The following is a 12651-nucleotide window of genomic DNA, read 5'->3' on the forward strand; positions in this document are numbered from 1 at the left end:
AAGCACTTCTCAGTATTTAGTATTCTAACTTATGCAGGTGTGTAACGAGGTTATCTGGTGTGGCTCCCAGCACACACTGAATGAATGTAATACAATCTCAGAAAACACACCCACTGGGTGGCCTACCAATTGGATCAGGGAATTGTTCTTCCATTGTTTTTTCTGTTCTAAAGCAAGCCTTTTAAATACTGTGTACCATTAATTTGATCGGCACAACATTGGAATGTAGTCTATAGAGAATGTATTCAGAATGGGGATCAATAGTATACCCTGACCTATTGCCCTCACTGACCATGGAGCTGTGTGATGACACTGCCAAGTATTGCGCCAAAATGTTACGGCTTGGTCTGCGCTCCATAATTATTTAACTAGCCTACATCTTTACATCAAATATGATCAACTATTACTAGGGATCCTCAGCAACAATCACACAGACTTGATAGGTTTTATAGAGGAAGCAAATTAAGATAAACAAAACAATGGAATGATACAAACTGGAGGCTATCAAATGAAGGAAACTAACAGTAAATTGGCAGTTCAATATTTGTGGCTATTACAGATTGTGCTGCCATCCTGTTAGAAGGTAACAGATTATTTTATTACAATGGTTAAATTGGATTTTCATTGTGTTCAATGGTGTTATTTGCCCCCTAGTGGCGCTTTCTGGTACTTAGAAAGATGACTCAAACAGGAAGTACAGAATTTGTTTTGCACACATAGAAGCAGCTACAAACAACGCTACGGTGCAGGTCTTTCAATGTAGTTATTTCTTGTCACGCTTCAGCCTTGGAAAAATATTTGTTTGTAAGTTCGATTCAAGCATTTAGCTAATGATGATAATCTTGTTATTGATAGAATTGCTTACATATCAATGTTGGTTGCATTTACTCACAAATTGCAATGCCTTTAATGTATGTCGTTAGCTGTATTACTTTGCTCATGCGTCATGCAAACGAATTGTAAAATATACAATACTGTAGTTTTGTTACTGTTTCTAGTGTAATATGCTTTGTTATTCTACATAGATGGTTATACATTAGAGTAAAGAAAGGAGCCAATTACCATATGGTTAACAATTAGCTATGTGGTTTGGCATCATGCCAGATGCATGGTACCTTAGCGCGTGCATTGTATTTATGCAACTTCAAATGTTTAATGTACAGCTACAGTATGCCGGTGTGAATTGAATACTAAAGTATATTATTTTCTGTATTTTGCAGTTTCACAACATAAACGTTTTCAATATATTCATTCAAGAAAAGTCACGCCTTGGGAGCTTTATTGAAGACTTAGTTGTTAGCTATGTGTCTAGTTTTGCATGGGAACGCAACACAAGGGCAGAAAACAGATAGTTGATACTGATTGTGGCTAATATTTAACATGATCAACATGTTATTAACATGTTTTAACCCATTCCTATAAAAATGGTATACTTCAGCCAGAAGGTCTGATTTCACTCTTACTGAAACAGGACCCGGGTGGTAAATATAACGATCCAGTCCACCTGAAAAACTGGAGACCCCTTACACTTCAGTCTTGTTGTAAGGGATTTCCTCCTCTTCCGAAGGAGAGGCGAAAAGGATCAGAGGACCAATATGCGGCGTGGTAAGTGTCCATGGTTCTTTTAATACGAAAATGTACACATGAACAACTGAATACAAACACAATAAACGTGGCATGAACAAAACCCAAAACAGTACCGTGTGGTGAAAGACACAGAAACAAACACACAGTGAAACCCAGGCTACCTAAGTATGATTCTCAATCAGAGACAACTAATGACACCTGCCTCTGATTGAGAACCATACTAGGCCGAAACATAGAAATACCCAAATCATAGAAAAACAAACATAGACTGCCCACCCCAACTCACGCCTTGACCATACTAAATAATGACAAAACAAAGGAAATAAAGGTCAGAACGTGACACTTGTGATGCCAAAATTCTAGCAAAATGCATAGCGCATAGGATAGAAAAGGTATTGTCGGATATTATTAATCCTAATCAGAGAGATTTTTTACATGGACGATACATTGGAGATAATATAAGACACTATGAAATATCTGGGAAACCAGGCTTGGTATTCATAGCTGACTTTGAAAAGGCCTTTGATAAAGTACGACTGGAATTTAAAAACTATTTTGATTTTGGAGAATCTCTTATACAATGGGTTAAACTTATGTATACTAACCCCAGGTGTAAAATAGTAAATAATGGCTACTTTCCAGAAAGTGTTACATTGTCAAGAGGAGTAAAACAAGGTTGTCCACTATCAGCATATCTGTTTGTTATGACCGTCAATATTGTAGCTGTTAAAATCAGATCTAATAATAATATCAAGGGGCTAGAAATCCAGGGCTTAAAAACAGAGGTGTCATTGTACGCTGATGATTCATGTTTTCTTTCAAATCTGCAATTAGAATCCCTCCACAGCCTCATAGAGGGTCTAGATACTTTTTCTAACCTCTCTGGATTACAACCGGATTATGATAAATGCACCATATTACTTAATCAATTGCTAAAACATACTTTTACATTATCCTTGTAGTTTACCAATAAAATGGTCTGACGGTGAAGTGGGCATACTCAGTATTCATATCCCCAAATAAATAAATGATCTTAAACAACACATTTTAATAGAAAGCTAGCCAAAATATGTAAGATCTTGCTACTATGGAAAAGACAAACACCTGTCTATTTGTGGAAAAATCACTGTGATAAATTGTTATTAAATATGAAAGCATTGGACCTCTCACTTAAGGCTTCAGTCATACAAAAAGTATACTTAAATCCAAACTGGTTCTCTAGCAGATTAGTAAGAATGGCTCACCCCGTGTTCAGAATGGCCCTTTCCCCTTCATTCAGATCTCTCACTTTCAGGTATTAGAAAATGAAATCATGTCCACAATATTGCTGTTGTTAAAACAAGACATAGAAAGCTGGTTGCAATTTCAGTTTAATCCACCAGAAAAGACAGAACAAATATTACAACCAATATTGTGGTTATACTCAAATATACACATTTATTAGAAAAACATTATTTTATGTTTAAAAAAAGTTGTATCATCTTTGTGAATTATATCATATACAGGACTGGTGGAGTTATGTCACACATGCAGCTAACAGAAATATATGGAAATGTCTGCTCTACCCAACATTACAACCAACTGATTGCAGCATTACCTCAAAAATGGAGGAAGCAAGTGGAAGGGTGAGAAGGTAAGAAACTTGTCTGTCCACCCTGCAAACTGGTGTACATTAAAAGTACACCCGTTTAATTTAAGGACCATGAAAATTGACAGCTGTACCATAACGGTTGAAAGCTGTACCATAAAGGTTGAACGCTGTGCCATAATGGTTGAACGCTGCACAATAATGGTTGAAAGCTGTGCCATACAGGTTGAAAGCTGTACCATAAAGGTTGAAAGCTGCGCCATACAGGTTGAAAGCTGCACTATAAAGGTTGAAATCTGCGCCGTACAGGTTGCAAGCTGTGCCGTACAGGTTGAAAGCTGTACCATAAAGGTTGAAAGCTGTACCATAAAAGTTCAAAGCTGTGCCGTACATGTTGAAAGCTGTGCCATATAGGTTGACAGCTGCACCCTACAGGTTGACAGCTGTACTATACAGGTTGAAAGCTGTGCCGTACAGGTTGACAGCTGCACCCTACAGGTTGACAGCTGTACTATACAGGTTGAAAGCTGTGCCGTACAGGTTGAAAGCTGTGCCGTACAGGTTGACAGCTGCACCCTACAGGTTGACAGCTGTACTATACAGGTTGAAAGCTGTGCCGTACAGGTTGAAAGCTGTGCCATACAGGTGTCTGACAGCTGTTGCAAAAAAGTTGAGATTTTTGATGTACCGATTCCATGGCACATGGTTTATGAAATGATACACAAAATGACTCCCGATTTTAAAAGTAAAATGTTTAAATTCAAATGATTATACAAAATTCCTGCAACCAATAGAACAGGGGTTGGCAACTTTGGCATGCGAGGGTATTTGCCTTCTTATTATAATATATATGAACTGTCATAACGAGGAGACCAAGGTGTGAGATGAATACATTCTTCTTTATTTAAATGAAGAACACTGAAGAACAAAATGACTGTGACGCTATAAACACGAGTGCTGACATGCAACTACACATAGACAATAACCCACAAAGCCAAAATGGAAAATGGCAACCTAAATAGGATCCCCAATCAGAGACAACGATAAACAGCTGCCTCTGATTGGGAACCAATTCAGGCAACCATAGACCTACATTTACCTAGAGACAAACCAAAACCCCATAAATGTACAAAAAAAACTTGACAATTAAAAACACACATACCACCCTCGTCACACCCTGACCTAACCAAAATAAAGAAAACAAAGATAACTAAGGACAGGGCGTGACATAAACAGTGTATATATACATTTGAAGTCAGAAGTTTACATACACCTTAGCCAAATACATTTAAACTCAGTTTTCACAATTCCTGACATTTAATGCTAGTAAAAATTCCCAGTCGTAGGTCAGTTACTTTAAGAATGTAAAATGTCATAATAATAGCAGAGATAAGGATTTATTTCCGTTTTTATTTATTTCATCACATTCCCAGTGGGTCAGAAGTTTGAATACACTCAATTAGAATTTGGTAGCATTGCCTTTAAATTGTTTAACTTGGGTCAAACGTTCCGGGTTGCCTTCCACAAGCTTCCCACAATAAGTTGGGTGAATTTTGGCCCATTCCTTCTGACAGAGCTGGTGTAACTGAGTCACGTTGGTAGGCCTCCTTGCTCGCACACGCTTCTGCCAACAAATTTCTGATAGGATCGAGGTCATGTGATGGCCACTCCAATACCTTGACTTTGTTGTCCATAAGCCATTTTTCATCTTCATCAGATGACACTCATAGGACTTCATGTTACACAATGTTTTTTTATGTATGTTTTTTTTTTGATATTCACTGACCCATCATATGAATCTCATTGACACTGATCCATATATGAATCTCATTGACACTGACCCATCATATGAATCTCATTGACACTGACCCATCATATGAATCTCATTGACACTGACCCATATATGAATCTCATTGACACTGACCCATCATAATGAATCTCATTGACACTGACCCATATATGAATCTCATTGACACTGACCCATCACATTAATCTCATTGACACTGACCCATCATATGAATCTCATTGACACTGACCCATATATGAATCTCATTGACACTGACCCATCACATGAATCTCATTGACACTGACCCATCACATGAATCTCATTGACACTGACCCATCACATGAATCTCATTGACACTGACCCATATATGAATCTCATTGACACTGACCCATCACATGAATCTCATTGACACTGACCCATCACATGAACCTCTAATAGTCACTCCACTTCTGGTAGATTGGAAATAACACACACATCTGTGCTGTGCTTGCTAATGACAATATGAGGCATACACAGACTTAGGCAGAACCTGAATGACAAGCAGTGTTTGTGTTTTCAATGGAATAACTGGAAGACGATATATCCTGTATGTGTATTGTCAGAATAATGAGTGTGTATTATGATCATTAAACCAGTGAGCGTGTTCTCGTCTCGGTTGAGCTAATTCACAACGTCATCTTGACTTTGTTTCCTGACCCTGTCTTTGTGGCAGAGCCGTCAGGCTAAACTGCCTGAAGATGCTGGAAATGTCTGTGTGTGACTGTGTGTAAATTATATCTGTTTGTTTGTGTGTGTGTGTGTTTGTGTTCACGTGTGTGTGTGTGTATGTGTGTAACAAGTGAAGCGTGTGTGTTTTGTTGTTTACCCAGTCTCCAGAGACATCGATGCAGCCGCCCAAGGCCTCAGCATAGAGAACAGAGAATAATGTGAGATGTGAAGAATAGAATAGATGGAATATTATAGGAAATATTCAGAATCACCTTCATGACAATTGAACTCCCTGTAACCAACAAAGTAATACAACCTGTTCCACCTCCTCTCCCACACCTCAGACTCTAGGAGAGGGTTCTAAATCTATAGTCTTTCTCAATCCATTCCTTACAAATCCCCAGGTGGTGCACATTCCTTAGGGTTCCCCAGGTGGTGCACATTCCCTACAAATCCCCAGGTGGTGCACATTCCTGAGGGATCCCCAGGTGGTGCACATTCCTGAGGGATCCCCAGGTGGTGCACATTCCTGAGGGATCCCCAGGTGGTGCACATTCCCTACAAATCCCCAGGTGGTGCACATTCCTTAGGGTTCCCCAGGTGGTGCACATTCCCTACAAATCCCCAGGTGGTGCACATTCCTGAGGGATCCCCAGGTGGTGCACATTCCTGAGGGATCCCCAGGTGGTGCACATTCCTGAGGGTTCCCCAGGTGGTGCACATTCCCTACAAATCCCCAGGTGGTGCACATTCCTGAGGGTTCCCCAGGTGGTGCACATTCCCTACAAATCCCCAGGTGGTGCACATTCCTGAGGGATCCCCAGGTGGTGCACATTCCTGAGGGATCCCCAGGTGGTGCACATTCCTGAGGGATCCCCAGGTGGTGCACATTCCTTACAAATCCCCAGGTGGTGCACATTCCTTATGAATTCTGTTAAGGGAATTTTTATCAATAATGACTAATTATGTATACATTTCAATCAGGACTGACTAATCAGAATACTATTATGTTACTGTATATGTACTAATCAGAATACTATTATGTTACTGTATATGTATGAATTTTCTTTTAATCCTAGTACTGAATATAATGTGTGTAAATATAATCAAGAATTAGAACAATGACTGTCTGTTCCTTGGTAGAAATGAATGAACTATATCGCCAGACTGGCTAGAATGCTTATCTACACAGACTGGCCTTGGCTCTAGACGATGTGGGAAAGCTTGAGAACTATACAGCCTTTCTACCAGTGTCAAGAAGAGACGGAACATTTAGAAAACGCTGACGTCATTTTCAGTTTATAATCTGTGGTAAAATGTATCATGAGCAGTACTCTCGTGAATAAACGCTGCTGGTTGACTTTAAGACTGGGCTCTGTCCATTTTATACAAATAAGGGTCATACAAATTCTTATGAATTGACAGAGTGTTTGATTTTAATTGGGTATTAAAACAGAGGAATTTTTCCTTACGAATCCCCAGGTGGTGCACATTCCTTATGAATCCCCAGGTGGTGCACATTCCTTATGAATCCCCAGGTGGTGCACATTCCTTATGAATCCCCAGGTGGTGCACATTCCTTATGAATCCCCAGGTGGTGCACATTCCTCAGGGATCCCCAGGTGTTGCACACTTCCATTCTAGCCTAGCACTTACACACCTAATTCAACTATCAACTAATTGCCAAGATCTTGATTTAGTGGAATCAGTTGTTGTGGGTCGGATCAAACCTTTCAGATCTTTCAGACTAGTGCTCAATAGAACTGATGTCAAATCCCTCAGAACTAGGCATCTGTTATCAGTCAAATGTTTCTGAAAACATTTCTGGAACTTTCAATAAATTCCCTGGTTTCCCCAAAATCCTGGTAATAGCGTGTCCCGGAATCAGGAGGGAATAAGCTTATCAAACCTGCAGGTGGAATGTTGCCCTTGAAACCTGGAGGTGAAGAAACCCTGATTAGAAGGTAACTATGCATCATCTGTCCCTCACCATCTTTCAGTTTCACTGAAAGCCTCAAGGCCCTCAAAGTCCTGAGTCGTGTTCAGAAGGCATGAAACAGAAGAAAATGGTCTGAATCGAGAAGGTACCGTCTGAACATGTCCAGCAGGAAATGTTAGTTTTAGTTGTTTTTGCTAAATATTTTTCTATGGTGTGCCATAACGAACACAACCCTCGTGTCTCAGAGTTTTGGGCAACATCAGGGTGAGCTAAGTGTCTAACCAACAAGGGCTGCTGGCTCTCTCTCTGGGGAGCCACCTGATACGGTGAGTTTTACTAGGTACAGAAACAGCTGCAATTTCACTGGATGTTGTCGAAACATTCCGCTAGAGGAACCCCTAGCAGTAAATGTCACGCCCTGACCTTAGAGAGCAGTTTTATTGATCTATTTGGTTAGGTCAGGGTGTGATGTGGGGTGGGCATTCTATGGTTTGATTTCTATGTTTCTTTATTTCTATGTTTTGGCCGGGTATGGTTCTTAATCAGGGACAGCTGTCTATCGTTGTCTCTAATTGGGAATCATACTTATGTAGCCCTTTTTCCACTCCTTCAGTGTGGGTAGTTAACGTAGTTTGTGGCACTTAGCCCTGTAAGCTTCACGGTTGTTGCTTTCGTTTGTTGTTTTGTTGGCGACATTTTAAAAGAAAATAAAATAAATTGTATGCTCGCTACGCTGCACTTTGGTCTACTTCCAACGACGCCCGTGACAGTAAAATTTAATGAGCATGTGTGACCTTGAGTTCATGCCTGCATCCCCAGAATGTGAAGAAAAAACAGAATTCATACCGTCTTACTTCAATCTAGGCCTTCTCCAGACCATTCAGTGTCTCTCTCTATCAGACGTGATCCATCTAAAGTCGTATCCCCCAACAAGCAGAACAAGCCAATCCTGTACAGATGTAGGATGTTCATTTGATCACCCTGTTGCAGGAGAACTTGTAGAGTATTTAAGGTTTAAAAAAGGATGTCTTGACTTGATTTTCCCTGATGAAAAACGTATCAACCCTTATAAAAATGTCCAGCTGTTTTACTACTAATGAACTATCCAATTTGAAGTCCACCAGGGTGGAACGTTGGTACAGTACTTTAGAACACCACTGACCTGGGGAATTTATTCTAGATCTACAAATGTAGTCTGTTTCAATCACTGTGCTTTCTCTTAGCTGCTGCCTTTGGCAATGTCTCTAGAACAGTAATCTGTGACAGAAACACAATGTCTCTAGAACAGTAATCTGTGACAGAAACACAATGTCTCTAGAACAGTAATCTGTGACAGAAACACAATGTCTCTAGAACACTAAACCGTGACAGAAACACAATGTCTCTAGAACAGTAATCTGTGACAGAAACACACTGTTTACTGAGTTCCCAAACGTCCACTAAACAAGACACACATTTTTTTTAATGCTTTATACCGTGATGGTTATGTTTCCAAGAACACAAACAGAACCACCTTGAGACAGCAGCCCTGCTATGTGTGTGTGTGTCACTGTGTAGCCAGTGATTTGTGGGAGTAGAGGCTGGATGCTAACCAAGTAGTTTCCTAGGAAACAGGCCCAGATGACTGCCTCTTCAGTATCACTCTCTATACAGCTGTCAGTGTCTGTCTACCCCAGGCAGGCAACTCTCTAGAGACCTGGGCCTCCAATATTTTACTCATGTAATCCTCCCTCATACTGAGTGTTTGTCAATGTTAACTGGCTGGCTTGTTGAGCCTAGCAGATGTAAAACGTAGGGCCATGCTCCAATACTGTAAATGCACCGTTCCTTCCTTAATGCTTCACTACCTCGAGGTTCACTGATTAACTGATATACTGCAATACAGGTCTTAAGACAGATGGATATGGGTTGACCAGAGCACAGTGTTAGTTATAAGCAATGTTAAACCACAGAGTTTGAAACACATTGTTTATTAGAATTTCAACTCAGATAAATGACATTTAAATGAACCAGAAGTCAGTGAGCTGCACAGGAGGTTGCTGGCAACTTAATTGGAGAGGACGGGCTTGTGGTAATGGCTGGAGCGGAATCAGTGGTCTCCATGTGTTTGATGCCATTCCATTCGCACTGTTCCAGACATTATTATGAGCTGTCCTCCCCTCAGCAGCCTTCACTGGTGAACTGCTACTCAATGTTTTACTGTTAGTAAAGCAGGATGACATATTGTGTCTGCATTAGACTTAATATTCATAAAATTACAGAGAGAGATTGAGACGGAGATAGAGACGGAGATAGAGACAGAGATAGAGACAGAGATAGAGACAGAGATAGAGACAGAGCGAGCAATAGGGAGAGCGAGAACGAAAGACAGAATGATGAATGCTGTGGAAGACAGAATGATGAATGCTGTGGAAGACAGAATGATGAATGCTGTGGAAGACAGAATGATGAATGCTGTGGAAGTTGCTTAACGAGCTGTGGGGAACTTTATCTAAGAAAACCCAGACGAATGGGCCAGACTGAAGAGTCTTATCATCTGTCACATTATGGTTGTGGTGGTGTATTCCGTTCATCATGTTGTTAGCGAAGATACCATGCTTCAACAACAGGTTCTCCAACTCCGGCCCTGGAGAGTGACTGCATGTGCAGGGTTTTGCTCCAACCAGTCACTAACGTACCTACTAAACACACTCAATTCATCACAGTCTTCAGTCTGACTCTGGACCATGATAAGATGGATCAGCTGTGGTAGTGCCGGGTTGAAAGAATTCCTGCACCGCCCGTAGGTCTCCAGGACCAGAGTTGGAGACCCCTGTTGTTCTACCGTGCTATTAGATTACTAGTGCAACACTAATGGACTAGACACTCACATCAATGCAAATTGCACCAAAACAACAACACTGGCAATAGAATAGCAACATAGAACAAAATTACAAAACATGTACTTGTTTTAAACTTAAAAAGAACATAGTGTCACTAATAGTGTATTCATTTTAAAACCTGGCAACAATTAGGATGGGGATCATGATTAGTAAGCATCCATTTTGTCATAGTTTGTCATCCTTACAGAGAGGACTACAGAGAGGACTACAGAGAGGACTACAGAGAGGGCAGAGTTGTTTGATGTGAAGACTAGAACCATTAAATGCCCCTTTCCCCAGTTTGCCCTTGTGATGAACCACACAGTTACAGAGTAGCTGTACTGTACCCTGGCCTATATTACTATCCGGTTCTCTGGTTAACATGGGATAGAGCATACTGGCTGTTGTAGAATGGATTATTAGACTGTTTCCTCAGTCCCTCTGGATTATAATTGGTCTTCCAATGGTACTGGAACTGTGTTTGATTCCAAACAGTGACTATTCAAAGTTATTCAGACATTTTGAAGCTATTCCCGGTTGGCAAGATATTAGTGTCACAGTACCAGACATCACACCATATCTGAGAATGTCTGGAGTTGAAGTTAGCAAGATCTGTTTCAAACAGACAGCAAACTAGACAGCATCTCTCAGGCCTGTGGAAGAACAAGACAGCAGTGAATCAGAAACAGAGATCTGCACTGTGTTCACTTCCTGGTGATGTTTTGATGTGTCAACAGTAGGTATGGGAAACAGAAACAACTTGAGAAAAAAAGATAAAAAAAGAAAATGTAAGAACTAAAATAGATGAAAGCTAGCACAGTGCTATAGATAGCATCAGAGCTGTCCCTGTGTGTGTGTGTGTGTGTGTGTGTGTGTGTGTGTGTGTGTGTGTGTGTGTGTGTGTGTGTGTGTGTGCGTGCGTGCGTGCGTGCGTGCGCGTGTGTGTGTGTGTAAAGCTGGCAGTAGCTCTTCAAACATATCCTCCAATCATTTGTAGATCCCAAACCCTCATTTAACATGTTCCCCTTGGGAGTATAGCCTACCTACCTAAGTAAATAACTAACTGTCATCTTGTTTCGTCACTCACTATATTTAGAGACTAGTTGGATAGGGCTTAATGGGCTAATGGTTTGTGTTGGTTTGTCTCCCCTTCATCTCCTCTAGTAAAGCCATGGTCCCACAGACATCAGTCCAACGTCTACTTTTGATTTACATTTGGTTGAGTTGTCAATTAATGGGAATTTAATGTGAAATCAACAAAAAACTGAACATGTGGTTGAATTTAAGTTAAAAGTTGGTTAAAGAAAGAAATATGAAATTCCCTTTTTGCAAATCCAAACTGTTTTCCATGTTGATTCAACGTCATCACATGAAATGATGTGGAAACAACATTGATTCAACCAGTTTTTGACCAGTGGGGTGAGCTTTGGTCTCCAGCCATCTATAGCCTTTTAGAATTTACTGCAACATTCAATTTACTGCTTCTCCAGCCCACATCACAGACCTAAATCACAGACCTAAATCACAGTCCAGGGCCTGGTTTACCAAAAGCATCTTAAGGCTAAGTTCATCGTTAGAACACTCGTAGGAACATTGTTAAATAGTTGAGCGGTTTTCTCTGTGAGGCTGATAACTTCAGAACAAAAGTTGTCTGCAAATATGAATTTGTCTTTGCAAGCGAAGTATACAAATATGCTTCAAATGAAAACTGAGATGAATTCATAAAAACAGGCTACAGGTGTTTTCAATCATATTGAGTTCTATTTTGCTGCTTGTCTATAATTTATCTCCATGTATGCCATGATGTGTAGCCTTACATGTGCGCAAAAATGTGCCAAATTGATGATTTTGTGCATTTTTATTGGGTAAGCATTAGAATAAGCCGCCTCAATATTTGCACCCGTAGGTGGTAATATCTCTCCAGGAGCTGATCCGTCGTCAGTATTGTGGAATAACTATAATGTAAAGGAAAGATTTAAATGGAGAAAGCTGATCGCAGTGCTGCCTTTCTTTTGATCCTATTAGTATCGACACCTGCTCCAACAACACATTTAGAGACCGTTCTTTAGTATGTTAAGAATGGCGCTGGAGGGGATGGCTGCCTTTTTACAGGCTCCTAACAAACCGTGCTATTTTGTTCATTTTTTTGCATTGTTTGTAAATAATGGAGTTGCTACAGTCT

The 12651-nt window shown here is 40.4% G+C and overlaps 1 long non-coding RNA gene across 1 annotated transcript; it reads left to right on the forward strand.

Moving 5' to 3' along the window:
* The first annotated feature begins 693 nt into the window (after positions 1-693).
* LOC135510055 (uncharacterized) lies at positions 694-3625 on the forward strand. Its single transcript, XR_010451056.1, has 3 exons — positions 694-804; positions 1472-1605; positions 3093-3625. It is a non-coding gene; the product is annotated as an uncharacterized LOC135510055 (long non-coding RNA).
* Positions 3626-12651: the final 9026 nt, after the last annotated feature.

The sequence above is a fragment of the Oncorhynchus masou genome, chromosome 23 (assembly GCF_036934945.1).
Source record: "Oncorhynchus masou masou isolate Uvic2021 chromosome 23, UVic_Omas_1.1, whole genome shotgun sequence".
Classification (NCBI taxonomy): Eukaryota; Metazoa; Chordata; class Actinopteri; order Salmoniformes; family Salmonidae; genus Oncorhynchus; species Oncorhynchus masou.